This window comes from Castor canadensis, chromosome 5, assembly GCF_047511655.1.
Source record: "Castor canadensis chromosome 5, mCasCan1.hap1v2, whole genome shotgun sequence".
In the NCBI taxonomy this organism is placed as follows: Eukaryota; Metazoa; Chordata; class Mammalia; order Rodentia; family Castoridae; genus Castor; species Castor canadensis.
The window spans coordinates 102,126,871-102,149,093 of record NC_133390.1 but is presented as its reverse complement, the minus strand read 5'-3'; positions in this window follow the sequence as shown (position 1 = coordinate 102,149,093).

Genomic DNA, 22,223 nt, shown 5'->3' with positions numbered 1-22,223 from the left:
TCCTATAATTCTCCAAAGCCTGCTATATTGCACAATTTGTGCTTTCCACCAATTACATAATTTCTGTTTATCACAGGTGAAAGTTTTAACAGCTACACTGCTACTTTGGAGTTCCCTATGCTCCACATCACAGTTATTAAATCCTTGTTTCCAGCTGGGAGTTGTGTGATCTAGTTCACAATCCCATTGAAGTGTTTTATTTCTGAGAATTATACTGAATTAATATTTCCAAGTTCCCCAGGAAACTATCCAGACTGGAGTTAAGTATGCAAGAGGTATATTAAAGAAAACTAATGATTAAGTTTTTCTGGAAGGGAAAAGAAAAAATTATCTGCAAGGAGACAAACTGAGCAACCTCAAACAAAGCCCTGTAAAAGACTATGATGCTGGAACTGCAAAGACAGTACAGAAGAATAGTAGCATTGAGTCAGATTATTTACTTTGACTGAATCAATTCCTGAAGGTATCAGTAGTGCAGAAATAAGTAATAAACCCTCATTCCTGATAGGGACCCATGATATTATGGTAGATATCTCTTTCTCCACTTTCACTCTCTCTTCTCACCCCTCCAAATTGTTTCCCTGCCCCATTTGGATTTTGTTTTTAGAAATAAAAAGCCAGAAATCCCTACCACAAACCACCTCAAAGCAAGGTATTACAGACCAATTAATTGCCTGAACATGAGAAGAAAATGAAAATAAATGAAAAATTAGTACCTAAAAAGTTATCTGCAGTGTATGTTTCGATTTGATTATATTGAAGAAAAAAAGCAAAAATCTTAAAATTATTTTCTTACATTAAACACAGTTGGGCAACTTTTCTGTATTTTCAGGTACAGCCTGTTCTGGGAATTTTATGTAATCAATTTATTTGTTAATTATTTAAGTAAAATATATGATTACCTATTTTGTGCCTGCACATGTATAAGGTGTTAGAGATTCAAAACTATATAAGCAAAAAAAGTCCTTATGATGCAATGTACTTTCCATGTGAAGGCAAACAGCAAACAAAAAAACACTCTAGAAACCTCAAATACCATCAATTCTGTTTATAATTATTATTAAATATGTTAAGTAACTGTGGGTGATATGATGAAGTATAACTTGGAAATATATTTTAAATAAGAATTATTGATTATTAGTCAAGTTACTAGAATCATTGTTATATTTTTGCATTATTGAAAGATGATTCAAATCAAGTCAAATTTGATCTTTAATTTTTCACATTTCTTTCTTGCCTTTTATAATCTCTTGCTATAATCTCTACTTTCATGAGTTCTTGTTATAGTTTCTAAAGGCAGTGGCATCAAAGCATATAGCTACATTAGCTCTTCCTTTTAAAATTGTTCTAAGCTAACTGCTCTATTGTTCTTTTCCTAGGATATAAATATATATTGTCACTACATATTGCCAAATTTCTAGGACTCAATTGACTTCACTTTCAATATTAGTGGAAATCATCTGAATATTGTTATTATTTGAAGGATTACAAAAATGATAGTTAAAAACTAAAAAGAAGTGGAGCTGAATGATTTTTAAATACCGGAAGCTGCTTTGGTTTTCTTTGTGAGTGCAAGTTCACTATTTTGTTTTGTTGTTTTTAATGATCACTACCAAGTCATTTTTATTATGGCCCATATAACTTGTCCTTCCTGTCATGGTTGTGCTGCAATCCTATCATTACTATGTAGTAAAACAAAAGGAATCCTTTGCAGCTAGTAAGAGTAATTTTGAAATATATAGGTGACATAAATCCCAAGACATGAAAAGCAGTGCTGGTGTCACTGATTTTAACTTTGGTTTCCAAAGAAACCAAAGTCTATAAAAATGTCTAAAATCTGATATGCGAAATATAACAAAAACAAAAGCAATAACAATAATAATAATAAATTAGTATTTGAGTCAATATATAACTCGTGTCTATTAAAATGTAAAGATGAAATGGATTTTATTTCACATTTCCTGTCAATTTAGGTTACCTTTTTTGTGAAAATTCTATAAAGAGACTTCTTTAAAATTTGGGGGTAGGGGGAAGAAAGCACTTAAACTTAAGTCCCAGATTTTGACATTTAACATTTGGCCCACTATATCTTTAGCAATTCAACCTTACTAGTTGCCACAGATTTATTAACTTTTAAAGAAAAATAGCATTCTTAAATTTTTTTTTATAAAATAAATACATTGGTTGTCACAGACATTGCTTTAATAAATGTTAGACAAATTTTCTCTAAAATAATTGTTTTGTAGAAATAAAGAAAACAATAGAAATTTAATACTAATTTAAAATATGTATACATTAGTCATATGATTATTATTTATTTAGGTTATTAGAAAATAATAAAAATATGATTGTTTTATAGGGAGAGGTTTTCTTGTTTGCATAATAAAATATTTTTAAAGAGGATAATAGTGACATATATAGATATATGGATATATGCATATTAAAAAGAAATATTGTAGTGCACAGGTGCATGGAGGCAACACTAAGAATCTCTCTGTATAGCTACTTTTATCTCAAACTAGCAACAATACTATGTCTTCTTATTGTCTCTGATGTTTTCTCTTCAACAAAATTGGAGAACAAGAGAGCAGAACAGGATTTGCCTAGAAGTGAAGAGGTGGGTAGGGGACAAGGTGTGGGGGGGGCAGGCGAAAGAGGTGGCACGAACAATGTATACACATAAGAATAAATTAAAAACAATAAAAAAAGAAAAAATAAACTTCTTCAATTTAATAAATTTTTCCTCCAAATAACTAGAAAAATTAGAGTTTATCTACAAAAAAGTATTAACTATTTTGATTACATGTAGTGACTGATATAAGATTTCTTTGTCTGAAATGAATTTACATCAAATTATTAAGTTTCTGCAAAGCAAAAGAAACAATAAACAGAATGAAGAGACAGTCAACAGAATGGGAAAAATGTCACTGTCAAACATTCATCCAACAGGGGACTAATATCCAGAATATATAAAGAGCTCAAAAAATTAACCACCAAAATAACAATTAATAAAGTAAGCTAATGAACTTGATTTTTAAATCAAGATGCACAAATGGATAATGAACACATGAAAAAATGTTCAACATCCTTAACAGTCAGAAAGATGCAGATCAAAACTGTACTGGGATTCCACCTCACTCAGTAAGAATGGCTATTATAAAGAAAAAAATTGCTGGTGGGAATGTAAATGAGTGCAGTCACTATGAAAATCATTATGGAGGTTCTTAAAAAAACTAAAAATAGACTCGCATATAATCCAAGTATACCAACTAATCAAAGTCAGCTTACTATGGGTATTCCTGCATACTTCTCTTTATCACAGCACAACTCACAATACACAGATTATGGAATCAATTTAGGTGCCCATCAATTGATGAATGAATAAAGAAAATATGGTTTATGTATACAATGATGTTTAGCACAGCCATTAAGAAGACTGAAATTATGCTGTGTACTGAAAAAAATAGGTGGAACTGGAGATCATCAGGTTAAGTGAAGTAAGTTAGTCTCACAGACAAGTATTGCATATTTTCTCTCATTCGTGGAAGCTAGGGGCAAAAATAAAACAAACAACAAAGGTCACAAAAGTAAATGGAGGACTACTGAGGAGATAAAAGGTGAAAAGTGCAAGGAGGAAGTGGGTAAGAAAGAGTAATAGAGGGGGTGAATAAGATTAACATACATTATATGCATGACTGGAGGTGTCATGATGCAACCCCTTACTATGTACCATTTAATATATGCCAATAAAAAATAAACACCGCAATTGTCTGTTGCAATGTAAAAGAATTTCTGTCTGCTACAATGCATTATGCATTATCATATATTGAAATCTTTTTATACACGTTCTTATCATTTTCATACATATGTTTGCCCTACTAATCTATAACATCTAAATCAGAATAATGTTCACATAAGAGCAAGAATTAATATTTTAGAAATGTTGGAAGGTAGTCTTGTTTTGGATTTTATATCCTATTTACTGAGACAGTATTGCTATTGCTACATAGACGAAGCTGGTCTCAAACTCATGATCCTCCTGCCTCTTTCTCCTGGTTGCTGGGATTTCAGGCTTGTACCAGTACACCCAACTGAAAACTTTTTTTTTAATCCATTGCACTTTGCAATCTAATATGGGATAACTAACAAGAAAATATAATTCTGTTCACATACTTTGATAATGTGCCTTTACGTGTTATTTTTAAATTGCTCAAAAATTTTACCTAACAATCCCATGCACATGCACATTTTAATAACTTTCCTTGAAGGTTTCCATTACTTTTTTAAATGATGTTCAAATTAGGACACATGTTTGCTACATTCTCAAAAAGAATTAACTTCTTTGGCTTATTTGTTAGACTACTTAGGCAGCTAAAACAAAATTCCATAGACTTGGGTGATGTGGGCACAGAATCAAAGCAACAGGCACTTACTTCTTTCACTTCTAAAGATGTAAGTCCAAGGTCAAGCTGCCAGCAGACGGTTCTTGGCAAAAGCCCTGTTCTTGGCTGGTAGGGGTTATAAATGACCTTTTCTATGTGTTTTCATGTTTGTTTGTTTGCTTTTTCAAAATCTAGCTGTGTGTCCTACGTGGACCTGGAATTTTCAGTCCTCCTCTTCAGCCTTCTGATTGCTGGGATTGATTACAGGTGTCTCTTTCTTTCATAGAGACTCCTACCTCAAGACCTCACATTAAACTTAGTGCCTCCTAAAAGCTCTACCTCCAAACACCATCATCTTGGAGATTAAGGTTTCAGCATAGGAATTTTGGATAGAACATTATTCAGTCCCTAAGGGCAGGCATCTACTATAACTTAAAATTTTGGGTTTTTTTGTTAGCTATAAGAGTAAGTTCTCTTAGTTCAGAAGAATTAATGTGAACATATTTATTATAATTCTAGAATTAGGATTTAGAACAGTTTTAATTCATAAATTAAAAAATTACTTGAAGGTAAAGTTGTTTCTTTAAATGTGAAGGCAAGAGTTAATTTTTCTTGAAATCACAGGCATATTTCTATCAAACACAAACAGCAAATAAAAATCACTTGTGAATTTTATAGACGCATTATAATAAAGCTATTCTTAGTGCTTGTCTTTTTATAATTCACATGAAAAATTCCAATTTCATTATACACTTTTCAAAAATCTCATGGAAAAGAGCCTAAGAAGATGATGACTGGACCATAATGTAGCCACACACATCACACTGTCAGGTAAATTTTGTCACAAATATCTTTGGATGGATTATCTTTGAAAGGATGGAAGACTTGAAAAACAAAATCTTCCTTTTAATCTTCTCAGGCAAAACATTACAGTTAGACACAGAACTGTATTTGAAAGATCTCTTTTTATAATAAAGTATATATATATATATATATATATATATATATATGGGGCTTTCTTTTCTACCACTATTTCAATCATTAAGCAGTGAAGAGTGGTTACATTGGAACGTGGGTAGGCAAACTGACAGGTAGATGTGCTTTCAGAGACAATTTGTCGAAGGAAAGAAAGGTCACATCACATTTTCATTGTCTTTTATTCTGAAAAAGAACGCAGGTTTTCTGAGTATCTGCACCCGAGAATTCAACTGAAAATGAGGCAATTATTTTTGGCAAAAGAACTTCCAATGGATATGTTCGAAATTTCAATACAAAATGGAATTTTACACTGTAACCCCCCAGGCTCTGACTTCAGCTCTGTCAGCTGAGCAGATTCTGATTCTGAGTATAAAAAATTTGATTCATCACAAGTTTGACATATGCTGCTTCAAAGAACCAAAAGAGCCTCCAAGTCTCATTCAGAGCTGCAGCCTGGCAGTGATTTCATTTTTGTTTTCTAAGTTGTTTTCCTTTCACCCTTTTCCTGAGCCGAAACCAAAAATGATTCTGAGAGGAGCTGCACACTGCAGCAGATGTATTAAACATAAATACACAGAAACACAAAGAGAGCCCTGGAGAATGCATGTTAGTGCTACCCACAAAATCTGCCAATTACGTAAAATTCAATCCATAAAATGAAAATAAACACTGCATTGATTTTGTTAATCATTATGGGAAAAGAAGTTTTACCTACCAAGTAATGACTGTAAAGCTGGTGAAACAATGTGAAAATAAAGCCTAAAAGATTTTTCTTGTATGGTACCAAAAAATCAGCAGAGAAGTTTTAAAAATTTAGTTTTTATACCCACAGAAGCATCTGATTTCTTCTTTATATTGAATTTACAAATTATTAAATGTCTCAAGGTAATAACTGTTGTTAGCTTAAACTCATCCCAGACCATTCTACAGTTCATTTCCTTCGTTCCCTTCACTCCTGTCAGAACCACTTTATCAAGACCGGGGTTGGGAAAACTATGAACAATACACATCTTCTTCATCTCAATTTTTTAATGAACTTTTCCATTTTCTGCTTTTCTTTCTTTAAAGCTGTAAATCAATATCTTAGAATTGCAAAAAAAGAGATATGTCAAATTAGTCATACTTTACCAGGATCCCACTCAATATTTATTTTTGTCCAGAATATTTCCACTGTAAGGCTAGTGTAATACTATCTAATGAGGGTTTTAGCTCAGCTAAAGAAATATTCAGCTCCCATATGAATGTATATAAGGGAAGAGATCCTTCATGAAGAAAAATATACTTTTTATAAAAACATAAATTCTATTCTAACTATATTTAAAGGCCCTAGACTTTGGCCTTTATATTCTGGTTGCAATAAAAATTATTAAAGTGTATTTTATTGGTAAACAGTAAACTTTGGTTTTTGTCTGAAACTCCACATGCCATGTGGGTCATGTGCAGTATAAGAAGCACAGGTGAAATTCTAGGGGAAGGAGACTGGGTGGCAGCAACCTCATTATTCTTGGTCTTTCAACCTGTGTTGAATGCATCAAGGATTTCCTTGTGACTGGTCAAATGAATTTGGAAAGTGTAACTTTAAGTTTTAACTAAACTAACTCTCCCAAAATTGGTATAGGAGTAAGAAGCATTCCTTCAAAGAAAGCACAGATTAAATATGTCTAAAAATATAAGCATAAGTGAACAAACAGAAAACAGAGAACCGACATCAACTGCAACTCTAGCTCAAGTGCTTCAGGCACAAAACGAGGTTGAAACATATATGTATTTATCTGATAAGATGCTTAACTCCCCATGGAAACTATCTTAAATGTGGATTTATGACCACAATTATTAATAATGAATTTCACTATCTATTCACACTGTGCCTTGAAATACCAATTAATTTTTAAAACATTTTAAGATATGATTCTTTTTATCTAATTCTTTTTAAAATTCTACTTGTGGGTATTATTACATATATGCCTTACATTAAGTAGATAAGTAAATGTATTAACATTGTAAATAAGGAATGGGCCCATAGGATGTCAGTGAACTGAAAAGAGTTTTATTTCAAGCAATGTATGCACATGTGAATAAATAAAAAAAAAAGAAGTCAGTACACAAGATTTTTTTAAATGGATTGCTATTAATTATTTAGGTATTATCTCAAATGTCAAAGCATATAAACTTAGAGGCTTACTTTCATTCCTCGTTGTTAAGAAACATCTTAATCAATGTTGCCTGTGTCATAATACTACTCTTTCCTTTATTGGAACATGTGATTGTTTGAAGTTATCTTATATATGTTTGTTTATGAGAATATACATTTCACGCTGGATTTTTGTGAATAGTGGGTATGCTTTTCTTACAAGAATTGTGACTACTAAAAATGACCCAAATTGAAATGAATGAATGAAATTTTTTTAAAGTTTTATGGATTAGGAAATCTTATAAAATGTCATACTTTGATTTACTCATCAGTTTTTAAAATGTTGTTGTCCTAGAATATATCTAAGAAAGTCTGGTATAGAATTTAAGCACTAAAATCTGATAAACTTTTTCAAACATAGAGTTCCTTCCTTCACTTCTCCTATTTGCTTCTTCTTTTTTTTCTTATTCATATGTGCATAAAATGTTTGGGTCATTTCTCCCCCCTTCTCAGACCTCCTTCCCTTACCACCCCCACCCCTCCCTCTAGACCCCACCCCCTCGATACCCAGCAGAAACTATTTTGCCCTTATCTCTAATTTTGTTGAAAAAAGAGTATAAGCAATAATAGGAAGGAACAAGGGTTTTTGCTAGTTGAGATAAGGATAGATATACAGGGAGTTGACTCACATTGATTTCCTGTGCATGTGTGTTACCTTCTAGGTTAATTCTTTTTGATCTAATCTTTTCTCTAGTTCCTGGTGCCCTTCTCCTATTGCCCTCAGTTGCTTTAAGGTATCTGCTTTAGTTTCTCTGTGTTGAGGGCAACAAACGCCATCTAGTTTTTTAGGTGTCTTACCTATCTTCACACCTCCCTTGTGCACTCTCACTTTATCATGTGATCAAAGTCCATTCCCCTTGTTGTGTTTGCCCTTGATCTAATGTCCGCATATGAGGGAGAACATGCAATTTTTGGTCTTTTGGGCCAGGCTAACCTCACTCAGAATGATGTTCTCCAATTCCATCCATTTACCAGCAAATGATAACATTTTGTTCTTCTTCATGGCTGCATAAAATTCCATTGTGTATAAATGCCACATTTTCTTAATCCATTCATCAGTGGTGGGGCATCTTGGCTGTTTCCATAACTTGGCTATTGTGAATAGTGCTGCAATAAACATGGGTATGCAGGTGCCTCTGGAGTAATCTGTGTCACAGTCTTTTGGGTATATCCCCAAGATTGGTATTGCTGGATCATATGGTAGATCAATGTTTAGATTTTTAAGTAGCCTCCAAATTTTTTTCCAGAGTGGTTGTACTAGTATATATTCCCACCAGCAGTGTAAGAGGGTTCCTTTCTCCCTGCATCCTCCCCAACACCTGTTGTTAGTGGTGCTGCTAATGATGGCTATTCTAACAGGGGTGAGGTGGAATCTTAGTGTGGTTTTAATTTGCATTTCCTTTATTGCTAGAGATGGGTGAACATTTTTTCATGTGTTTTTTGGCTATTTGAACTTCTTCTTTTGAGAAAGTTCTGTTTAGTTCACTCGCCCATTTCTTTATTGGTTCATTAGCTTTGGGAGAATTTAGTTTTTTGAGTTCCCTATATATTCTGGTTATCAGTACTTTGTCTGATGTGTAGCTGGCAAATATTTTCTCCCTCTCTGTGGATGTTCTCTTCAGTTTAGAGACCATTTCTTTTGTTGAGCAGACACTTTTTAGTTTTATGAAGTCCCATTTATCTATGCTATCTCTTAGTTGCTGAGCTGCTAGGGATCCATTGAGAAAGTTCTTGCCTATACCTATTAATTCCAGATTTTTTCATACTCTTTCCTGTATCAGCTTTAGAGTTTGGGGTCTGATATTAATATTCTTGACCCATTTTGAGTTAATAATGGTATGGGGTGATATACATGGATCTAGTTTCAGTGTTTTGCAGACTGCTAACCAGTTTTCCCAGAAGTTTTTGTTGAAGAGGCTGTCTTTTCTCCATCATATATTTTTAGCTCCTTTGTCAAAGACAAGTTGGTTATAGTTGTGTGTCTTCATATCTGGGTCCTCTATTCTTTTCCACTTGTCTACGTGTCTGTTTTTGTGCCAGTACCATGCTGTTTTTATGGTTATTGCTTTGTAATATAATTTGAGGTCAGGTATCATGATATCTCCAGCATTGTTCTTTTGACTGAGTATTGCCTTGGCTATTTGTGGCCTCTTGTGTTTCCATATAAATTTAATGGTAGATTTTTCAATCTCTTTAGTGAATGTCATTGGAATTTTGATGGGAATTGCATTAAACATGTAGATTACTTTTGTGAGTACAGACATTTTTACTATGTTGGTTCTACCAATCCATTAGCACAGGAGATCTTTCCACTTTCTATAGTCTTCCTCAATCTCTTTCTTCAGAAGTTTATAGTTTTCCTTGTAGAAGTCATGCACATCCTTTGTTAGGTTTACACCTAGGTATTTGATTTTTTTGAGTTATTGTAAATAGAATTGTTTTCATATATTCTTTCTCAGTTTGTTCATTATTAGTGTATAGAAATGTTAATGATTTTTCTATGTTGATTTTATATCCTGCTACCTTGCTATAGCTATTGATGGTGTCTAGGAGATTTTGAGTAGAGTTTTTTGGGTCTTTAAGGTATAGGATCATGTCATCTGCAAATAGGGATATTTTGACAGTTATTTACCTATTTGTATTCCTTTTATTCCTTCTTCTTGCCTAATTGCTCTGGCTAGGAATTCCAGTACTATGTTGAATAGGAGTGGAGATAGTGGGCATCCTTGTCTAGTTCCTGATTTTAGAGGGAATGGTTTCAATTTTTCTCCATTAAGTATAATGCTGGCTGTAGGTTTGTCAAATACAGCTTTTATAATGTTGAGGTACTTTCCTTCTATTCTAGCTTTCTTAGAGCTTTTATCATGAAATGGTGTTGGATCTTATCAAAGGCTTTTTCTGCATCTATTGAGATGATCAAGTGGTTTTTGTCTTTGCTTCTGTTAATGTGGTTTACTGCATTTGTTGATTTTTGTATGTTGAACCACCCCTGCATCCCTGGAATGAAGCCTACTTGGTCGTGGTGAATGAGCTTTTTGATGTGTTGTTGAATTCGGTTTGCCATTACTTTATTGAGGATTTTTGCATCAATGTTCATTAAGGAGATTGGCCTATAGTTCTCCTTTTTGGAGGTGTCTTTGCCTGGTTTTGGGATAAGTGTAATACTGGATTCATAAAGTATGTTAGGCAGTTTTCCTTCCCTTTGTATTTCATGGAACAGTTTAAGGAGGGTTGGTGTCAATTCTTCTTTAAAAGTCTCATAGAATTCAGCAGAGAATCCATCAGGTCTTGGACTTTTCTTTTTGGGGAGACTGTAGATTGCTGCTTCAATTTGATTTTGTGTTACAGATCTATTCAATTTATTAATATCCTCTCGGTTCAGTTTTGGATGATCATGTGTATCCAGAAATCTGTCCATTTCTTTAAGATTTTCAAATTTATTTGAACATAGGTTCTCGAAGTAGTCTCTGATGATTTCCTGGACTTCAATGTTGTTTGTTGTTATCTCCCCTTTTGCATTCCAGATTCTACTAATTTGGGTTTTTTCTCTCCTCATTTTAGTTAGGTTTGCTAGGGGCCTGTCAATCTTGTTTATTTTTTCAAAGAACCACCTTTTTGTTTCATTAATTCTTTGTATGGTTTTTTTGGTTTCTATTTCATTGATTTCAGCTCTTATTTTTATTATTTCTCTCCTTCTATTTGTTTTGGGATTTGCTTGTTCTTGTTTTTCTAGGAGTTCGAGATGTATCATTAGGTCATTGATTTGGGATCTTTCAGTCTTTTTAATATATTCACTCATGGCTAGAAACTTTCCTCTCAGGACTGCCCTTGCTGTGGCATAGGTTCTGGTAGGTTGTGTTTTCATTTTCATTGACTTCCAGGAACTTTTTAGTTTCCTCTTTTATTTCATCAATGACCCATTGTTCATTAAGCAATGAGTTATTCAGTTTCCAGCTGTTTGCATGTTTTTTGTCTTTACTTTTGTTGTTGAGTTCTAGCTTTATTGCATTGTCATCAGATAGAATGCATGGTATAATTTTTATATTCTTATATTTGCTGAGGCTTGTTTTGTGCCCTAGGATATGATATATTTTGGAGAACATTCTATGGGCTTTTGAGAAGAATGTATATTGTGTAGAAGTTGCATGAAATGTTCTGGAGACATCAAGTAGGTCCATTTGACCTATTGTATATTTTAGATCTAGGATTTATTTATTTATTTTTTGTTTGGATGACCTATCTATTGATGATAAAGGGGTGTTAAAGTCTCCCACAACCCCTGTGTTGGAATTAATATATGCTTTTAGGTCCTTCAGGGTATGTTTGATGAAATTGGGTATGTTGACATTGGGTGCATGTAGGTTGATAATTCTTATTTCCTCTTGATCTATTTCCCCCTTTTTTAGTATGGAAAGTCCTTCTTTATCTCATTTGATCAATGTGGGTTTGAAGTCTACTTTGTCAGAGATAAGTATTGCTATTCCTGCCTGTTTTGGGGGGCCACGGGCTTGGTAAATCTTCTCCCAGCCTTTCATCCTAAGCCTATGCTTATTTCTTTTGGTGATGGGTCTCCTGTTAGCAACAAATTGTTGGATCTTCCTTTTTAATCCATTTCGTCAAACAGTGCCTTTTGATGTGGGAATTAATTCTATTAGCATTAAGTGTTAGTACTATAGGTATGTGGTGATTCCTGTCATTTAGTTTTCTTAGTTGTTTGAAGGTTTGATTGTGTGTACCTAAGTTGAGGTTACTCTATTCTTTCTTGCTTTTTCTTTTCCTGTAGTTTGGTGCTGCTTGCCCTTTCATGGTTATGTTGGGTTTCACTTTCTGTGTGCACAATCCTTTGAAGAATCTTTTGTAGTGGTGGCTTTATGGTCACATATGGTTTTAGTTTCTGCTTATCATGGAAGACTTTTATTGCTCCATCTATTTTGAATGATAGTTTTGCTGGGTAGAGTATCCTGGGGTTGAAGTTATTTTCATTCAGTGCCCATAAGATCTCATCCCAAACTCTTCTTGCTTTTAATATTTCTGTTAAGAAGTCTGTTGTGATTTCGATGGGTTTACCTTTGTATGTTATTTGCTTTTTCTCTCTTACACCCTTCAATATTCTTTCTTTAATTTCTGTACTTGTTGTTTTAATGATGATATGCTGTGGGGTAGTTCTCTTTTGATCTGGTCTGTTTGGTGTTCTGGAGGCTTCTTGCATCTGTATGGGAATATCTTTCTCTAGATTTGGGAAATTTTCTGTTATTGTTTTGTTGAATATATTACGCATTCCCTTTGCTTGCACCTCTTCTCTTTCTTCAATGCCCATGATTCTCCAGTTGGGTCTTTTGATGGAGTCAGTGAGTTCTTGCATTTTCTTTTCACAGATCTTGAGTTGTTTAACTAGTAGCTCTTCAGTTTTTCCTTTAATTACCATTTCATCTTTGAGTTCTGAGATTCTGTCTTCTGTTTGTTCTATTTTTCTGGATTGGCCTTCCATTTTGTTTTATAATTATGTTTTATTCTTTTTTTCTGAGTTTTTCAGTATCCTGAGCTTTTTTCTCTTTAATTTTGTCTATTTTTGTCCTGAGTTCATTTATGTCTTTATTAATCATGTTCTTTGTTTCACTTTGGTGTTTATAGAGTTCTTCTATGGTTTCTTTTATTTCTTCTTTTGCTTTTTCAAATTCTCTATTTTTGTTGTCTTGGACTTTTTTTGAGTGTCTCCTGTACCTTTTGGTTGACCATATCCAGTATCATCTCTATAAAATTCTCATTGAGTACCTGTAGTATTTCTTCTTTTACATTGTTCTTGTGGGCTTCATTGAGTTCTTTGGCATAGTTTATCTTCATTTTGTTGGAGTATTTGCTTTCTTCATTTCCCTCTGGCTCCTGTACTAATTTTGTGTTGTGGGGAAACTGGTTTCCCTGTTTTTGATGTCCTCCCTATATTGCCCTTGGTGTTGCTATTGTCTCTGTACTACGTGCAATTAAGTATTTTTTAGCTTGTAATAATAACAATGGTGATATGTAGAAGGGAAGGGTGAGAGGAGATGGAAAGCAAAGAAGTTAAAGAAAAAAGGGAAAAACAAATAAACAAACAAGTAGAAAAACAAAACCAACAAAAAATGTTTCAAGGATAGAAACAGGGAGAGATAGAGTACTAATCAACAGTAAGCTGAATAGGCATTAGAGAGACAGAGAGAGGATTGAAAATAAAAACTAAAAATAAATAAATAAATTAATTAATTAAATAAATAAAAATAAAAAGTAAATAAATGGAAAAAAATCTCCAAGTTCAAATGCAATAAAGTTTCAGTCTTAATAATTTTGGTGTTAGTTCCTCAGCCTCCAATCCTGGATATGGTGTCTCTAAAATAGTTCCGTCATTGTCTCATCAAAGGGGAAAAAAACTAAAAAAAACACCACAAAGTGTCCCAAGTTCAAATGCAATATAGTTTCAATAAGTTTGTCAACATGCAGGTGTAGTTCAGTTGTTGTCTCATCAAAGGAAGAAAGAAAAAAAAGAGTCTGGAGACAGTTCTGTGAGTGGCTATCTGAGGCTGTGACTCACCTGCCCACTGCTGTCAGCCTGCTGTTGCTAGAGGCTTTATTTATGCAGATCTCCGGAGTGAGCTTAACCCTCACCTAGCCCTGCAGGCTTTGTTTACTTAGAGTTCTCTTGGGCATGACCACCACTGCTTCAAGCTTTCCCCTTTCCAAGCACACTGAGGGAGGTGACACTCCACCAGCTTTCTCAGGCCTGTGTGTTTATTAATAGTTCACATGGGAGTGGGTCTTCCCCCCACTCTTGTGGAGTTTTTCTCCCACCACCACTTTTACAAGCTTTCCCACTCATGGTTGCTTGGTGTGCCGCTGCTCCTGCCTTCTCCAGCTGGCTTGTTATGTGGAATTTTCCCTCCCTGCTTCTTCGGTGCTCAGGGTACCCGCCCTCTTTGCTACATGTCTTTTTTGTTTTTATTGCTTATTATTCAGGGTTTTTTTCTTTTTTTCCCCTCGGTGGGGGTTTGGTCTGTCCAGGGGACTATGCTGATCTGTCCCAGGATTTTCTATGGGAGTACCGAGTGCCGCTTAGCTCACTTTCTGGTCCATGTTTTCCCAAGCTGTCTGGGTGCTGCCATTTGGCATCAGCATGGGAGGCCTCCTGGTTTCTCCATTTAACATGAAGTGGAGATGCTATGTGCAGACTGGAGGTGTGGAGGAGTCAAAGTTTTGCCTCTTCTCAGTTTTTTTCCTGTAGGGTGCATCTCCGGCATCTCTCCAAGATTTTACTTTAAGAGGCACACTTTTTGCTTCCTCCCTCTAGCCACCATCTTGGAATCTCCTCTTATTTGCTTCTTGCCCAGATTCCAGAACCATAATGAGTCCCTTTATCAAAGTGAATTTCTAGTCACAAGTTAACACATCTATCTTTATAATAGTGTGTTGATCCTTTCTTTACTACGTCTACAACACATTCAGCTATATTTGTCTCCATCTAAAGTGAGAAATTGGTAGTTCAATCACTAAGAAATGTAGTAATAAATTATAGCTTTGTGAAACAATACTCCTATCAATGAAATGAACATCAGATGAGCTCCTTATTTCTATTACTGAGAAAAAAAAATCACCTCTGATTTTCTGTCTTCATTATTTCCAGTGAGATGGTGGTTATCCCAAATGATTTACTAGATTTAACAACTCTGATTTTCCATAGATAGTAATCAGTCTATTGAACAGAAATTGAAGAAGTCAAACAAATAGTCTCAGCAAACTTCATTTTGATATTTTAAATTACAATTTACATTATAGAGAGGGTCAATACAATTAAATCTTATAATTTAAAAACCTACTATAAAGGCTATAATGAGAGAACAAATATCATAAGCATATCATTACTCATGAAAATGAAGAAAATAAAAAAGCTTACTGTCTGAATACCATAAGAATTGGAATAGAAATTAGGATAGATGGTTCTTGTTTCAGTATCAATAGAATAAAGAGTGAGTTTGTATTTCTTCAGCTGAGATGAACTGGTTTCTTTTCTAGCTCTCCTGAATAATCATTAATGCTGGTGGGCAATAATAATAATGTGTTTTAGAAGCAAAATTTTTTAGTATATTCTCTTGTATTCTCCTACTAAATGTATAATAAGTAGGGCTAATTTGTAATATGATCATAGTTCTGACTTTTGTTTAAAAGTTATGTAGATTTTCTTGATTCTAAATAATCTCATTGATTTTCCTTTATGGATAAATGTAAGGAAGTGTGTCTTCTTTATAGTCACTGCTCAAAATATTATTTTGGGTCTATAGAAGGACAGATTTTTATTTATCCATAAATTCAATCAACAAATGTCCTTTTAGTATATGAAGGCATAAGCACAAAGACTGAAAATTCTACATTTCTTTATCATTGAGTTGGCAAAGTTGATACACAAGGGACAGAATCTGATCAGAGCAAGTAAGTATCATTAAATTTCATTCAGTGGGTCTTTATTGCTCACTGAAATTCAAGAAATATATTCTGAGTTTATTTATAATATATGTATTAATTTCTGAATTTTAGAAGTATCTTGTTGATACAGTTATAGAAAATTTTAATCATTAGCCACATGTTGCAAGAACTAAAATTGTAATAATTATATGAAGATAATCACCATCATTGCATTACCAAATACATTGAGGATTTAGTCTCAATTTAATCAACCAGTATTTTGAGTCATTTTCTAATATCATTATTGTGTTCCTTTCAAAATTTCTGTAGCAATTTTATGTACTTAGTGACTATATAAAAATAAAGGAAATGTAAAAATGAATTCTTCTAAGGTTCTTAATCTTATTAATATTTTTACAGTAAGTTTGTGATATATACATACGCACACATGGTGATTTTGTTAACTTTGTAGTACATGTATATATGATTTATATGACATATATATCATATATATGTCATATATAACATATATAAAACATAGTTATATCTGGTGTTTTCAAATTTTGTTGTATAGTTGCATTCATTGCAGGCAAATTATCAAACTTAATTTTCTGACTTCTTTATTTTAATCAGTTACATGAATGGATGCTGGACATTTCATTTTCTCTGGTGAAGTTCATTTATTTTAGAGCTCATTTAATTTGAGAAATTTACATATATGCACATGCATATATACATCTTTAAATAATTCAAAAATCAAAACTTTTCAGACATTGTTTTATTATGTCTGAGAACTCAAATATTGGTCAATTTGAAACAATGCTGTTTTTGTCCAAGTGTGTAATCCAAAACCACACACACCAAGATACTATTACATTGCAAGAGATTTATTGAAAGGGAGTCCCATGAAGGATGAAGAGAAGGAAGAAAGGTTGACTAGGAAGAATCTTAGTTTGAGAGGCAACTGGAAGAAAGTCAATGGTCAAGTTAAAGAGAATTCTCAAGCCAATGTCAGCCATTAGAAAAATTCCACAATCTCACAGAAATAGTCCTAACTTCCAATTTCTGTCAGTCCCAGTCATTATTTGAAAGCCATGCATGGGAAAACAAGGCTTCTCAGCCAACCTGGGAGTAAATTCTAGGTGCAGAACCAGAGGCAGTCAGCCAATTCTGGGCCTTGCAGTATGACTTCTGAGACCATGTCCATAATCACCACAGTCCACCCTCCTTCTCCATCCCATGCTGAGGGATGGCTGTTATAAAGAGCTTCCCAGGGTGCATCTTAAAAAAGAGAAGCTGGTAATGTGACAAATCTCCATTGCCACAATTAATCTGGGAGCTGCATTCCACTGACTTTCTCCTTAATTGTGTTTTTTAATTTCCCACACTATTAGCTGTTTTCTGGGCAAGCAGTAAATTCCATGGTCATGTGGCCATTCCCAAATGTGTCTCATCAGATGCCATGCTGTTTGGACATTGAAATGTAGCACTAGCTAGTTACTACTGTTACATCCCAACATACATAGATGTAATACATACTGATCAACTGCAGTTATTGTTTGTTTGAGTGCCTGAAGAATAGTATCTTTCATTTTTGAAATTCATTAAATTTAACTAAATACTTATCAGAATGGATATCTACGTATAAAATCGTCAAAGAATACTTTTGACACTATAGATTCAATTTTTCTCTCAATAAAATATTTTTACACTAATATTAAACCACCATTTTATACATTCTTTTCCTGTAATATATACTAATTTTAAACTATTTAGATTTTCTATTTGAATTATGTAAAAACAATTTCCATTTACATAGATAAAGATAAATTTACACACACATACACTTAGGCAAATAAATAAATGAACACACATACATAAACATGTAAATCTTGTTAACATTTTGATAGGATATGTCACCAGAATTTGAATTATTTATCTACCTTAGTCTATGCCTTGTTCCCTTTGTAATTCAGAGAAAAAATATTTTTCTTAATTTTTTTTCAAATCTTTACAGTATTTGTCACTGACTTCCTTTCCAAAAAAAAAAAAGAAGCATAAATAGACAAAACTTCCAACTGTTGAGTGGTGCAAGATTTTAGCAAGGAAGGAGGACTTAAATTTATATTTTCAATGGCTCTCTTCTTTAGGCCATCAGCAAACTCAGAGGTCCATATCATTTGTTTATCTTCTTTTATTTTAAAGAATTTTTATTGTTGGAAATACCTGTTGATAGTAATGATAGAATATATTTGTTGTCTTTTTTGTGGTACTGGAGTTTTGAAGTCTGGGCCTCATGTTTTCTAGGCAGGTGCTCTCCCACTTGAGCCATGCCCCCAGTCCTTCTTTGCTTTGGTTGTTTTTGCAGATAGGGTCTCACATTCTTGCCTAGGGCTGGCCTTAGACCACAATCTTCCTACCCCTCTCATGTAGCTCCCATGTAGGGATTAAAGACAAGAACAACCCCTGGTTTCTTAGTTGAAATGTGGTCTTGATCACATTTTGTTCATGCTGGCCTAGAACTGAGTTCTCACACTCCACCTTCCAGATTGCTGGGATTATAGCCATGAGACAATACATCCAGCTCTCTTTTTGGTATTATTTTAATTGTCCTAGTATTAAAAGCAAGATGTCAAATCTGGTAGATTACCATTTCTCTGATGACTATGGTCAAGAATATGCCATTGGTTATCTTAAGAAGAGCAGGCATAACACATAAGCACCTAAATGTATATTAATTTTAGCAAGGTTTGTCCAGTTGTTCCTTCTTTGCCTGTGTATATTGGAAGGAGCTAATATGGATTCCTAGGCTCTTTTGATGCCTTCCTACCTTATGTCTTTTTTTTAAAATAATGTGATTATGGTTTAAAATGTTTGCTTTTCTTGTTTTAATTAGTTTGTTTATTGCTGAGGTTTGGGAATAGAATATCACATTGTGGTGTAAATTAGTATTTCATAAAAACTGGAAGATTTTATAGAGATCTAAATGTCACAAAATAAGGATAATTTGATTTCATGTTAAGAATTTTCTTGCCATGATAAGTAGTTTTCTTTAAGTAATTAGTTTCAGTTAACAAAGCCATGATTTCAACAAAATTGCCAGAATTGCACTGATTTTAGATTCAGGTCCACACAAATGATCAGATTATTGAATAAGAACAGATTTATTTATTCATTTTATGAGTTTAAAAGTAAAATGTCTTGATGAATTATTTTATATTAAATTTTTCTTTAGGGATATGTATTAAGAACAGTAATATAATGCCATCTACTTGCTAGTTTGGAAAATGATTTGGAGAAACTTTTCCTTGAAATTCATCATTGATAATACATGTAATTAGGATAAAAATCATTTAAGATAGTATTGGTAAAATACAACATATAAAAATAATTATTCATATTCCTTAATGTTTACTTTCCCTGAAATAGTCATGAATCCAGTTTCCAGTGCTGACATATATTTGAAAATCTGTAATATCAATTCTCATTTTCTGACAATAGAAATACTTTGGAATTTCTGAAATTTTGTTTCATAATATCTGAGCATTTTTCTTAAAGATAAATATTTCCAGACACAAATCTTCAAATTTAGTACGAGGCATGAATCTTTATATAAGCTGATTCCTTTGTACTTTATTGGCAAAATACACAAATCAGAAGTATTCTAAAGAAAATGGTACTTGCTACGATATACTTTAAGATAAATATAAGTATATTTGACTTAAATTAGACTAATCTATTTTTAATCTTTATTTAACCTCATAGCATTCAACAATAAAATTACTCTTCAAAAGTAATGATGACTATATATGTGGGAGTTTTTACTCTTTCAGTAAAGACCATTTTTTTAATCATGAGAAAAACCTGTGGAGGACTTTGGTGATAAAATTTCCACCACCTGTTCTGCAGTTTTCATTTTTAACTAGCAAGCTTATTATTATGCCCCAAGTCTAGATTCCTGCAAATATTTGTTTTTCTTTACATAAATTTTAATGTTACAACTCTCTATATACTATGTGAAATGTGAAAAATAATATGAAAGGAAGAACAATATTATCAAAAAATAAAAATGACAAATAAAACTGTGGTCAATTTTTATGTGTAAACATTCTACCTAAAAACTAAAAATGAAAGGAAGGTTTGCTAACCTTGCCTGGAGCTGTAGATAGAGGGTGAGAACAAGGATACAGCAGCACATTAGAGACATATGTGACTAAAAATTGCTGCTATATAAAATGTGGATATTGCTCAAATTTCATAAGTAATTATTACTAACTAATATTTCACATGCTTTCTTGTGGTTATGTCACTTAAGTCTTGAAACTCACTCATTATGTAAGGAATATTACTCTCATTTCACATATAGAGAAACGATACATCACAGGATATCAAAAACTAATAATTGGGCTGAGGATGAAGTTCAGTGGTAGACTGTTCACCTAACATGCAGGAGGCCCCCGGTTTGATCTCCAGTTCCACAAAGATAACTAATATTGAGCTAACTAATGAATGAATGCACTAACTAACAAACAAATTGAATAAATAAATAGCAATTTACTACACTAAAATTCTAGCCATATAATTTCATAAGCAATGATACATAACAGAAAGTAGTCTTATTTTTTAATACAATCAGGAACAAACGATGACAAGATCAAATTATTTTATACAAAGCCTTAGTTTTAATGACATATTAGTTTAAATAATCTAGAAGATGAGGAGAATTCAAATTGTTGATTCCGACTTTCCCAATCAAAATCTTAAATGCACAAGAGTCCACTACGAAGCTTCCAGCAAAAGTCTTCCATGATCTTGATATAATTTCCAGAACTGTCAGAGGATGAAATCCTTATTCAATATCTAAAATAAAAATACAATCCTAAATATACTGTTTAATATAGTTAAGTTTAGTTGGTGACACACAGAGCAGAGTACTGATTTTTGTAGAATTTTTGAAAGCATAGAATCCAAGCATTGGTAAAATGTTATAGGTATATGGTGTGACATGACTTGTAACAAATAAAACTGCTGCTGAGTGGCTGACATTCATAAGATAATTAATTTTTAATTGCTTGACTTTTAGAAGTGAGAAGCCCTCATTGATTGACTGGTATGCAAAAGCCTATTCACTGAGGTGAATCACTGCTACTTATTGATTAAATTTCATTAAACATGGCTTCAGTAGCTATGTCTTATGAAAATACAACTTCCATTTACTGATTAGGAATGTTTAAACTGATTCCAAGGAATGTGGGAACTTTTAAAACAGCTGTTAGTATTCACTGTTGCTATTATTACTAATCTAGATGCTCCAGAGGATACACTATCAGTCAGATGTTTTGAAATAGGGAAGTTAAACTTTTGACAAGGATGCCAGCTGTTTGACAAATTAAAGATTTCCTCCTGAGGGTACAGTTGCATCTTCACCTTGGGTCATGAATGACTGCTTACAACATGGCTTTCTTACTCTCCAGAAACTATTATATAACTCTGCAGGGCACAGAGGTTCATACCTGCAATTCCAGATATTTGGGAAGAATACATAGGAGGATTGCTGTGCAAGGCTAGCCCAAAGAAAGTATGAGACCCTATCTAAAAAATAACTGAAGCAAAAAGGGCTGGATTTGTAGTTCAACTGGTAAATTACTTGTCTAGCAAGTTTGAGGCTCTGAGTTCCCAGCTCCAGTACTGCCAAAATAATTATAATTCTGTTAATGAAGATTTCTAAGCTATTACAGATTCTATAAATTCTTGTCATGGTATGAGACTGTTGTAAGAATAAAGTTTCCAGGCATTGACATATTTGTTCAGTTTCTTAGAATAAAGATTTTGCTTCTTCAATATTTCTAAAGAGTAAAATGCATTTTGTAAAGTTCACTAATTTTAAAATTTCTAAATATGGGCAAAAGCTATGAAAACCTATTCAAGTTATGAATTAACAATTTCCCTTTTTAATTGGAAATGTAAACAAAATTCAATCAGTAATACTTATTTTAATTGACATCAAAAGTCTTTCAAAGATGCACTTTTGTGTAAGCCATTAATTTAGCACTAATAATTTTTACTTTTGGCAATCAAATCTACTTGGCAGAACTTCATTAACCTTGTTAGTTATTCTTCATGGTAATAAACCACATTAACAACATAGTACAGCCTTTTAAACATGCAAATTGATCTCCATCCAGGTTGTCTAAGTTAGTGGTTTTAATGAACATGCTTGAAAACATAAGCAGAAAAATTAATCTAAA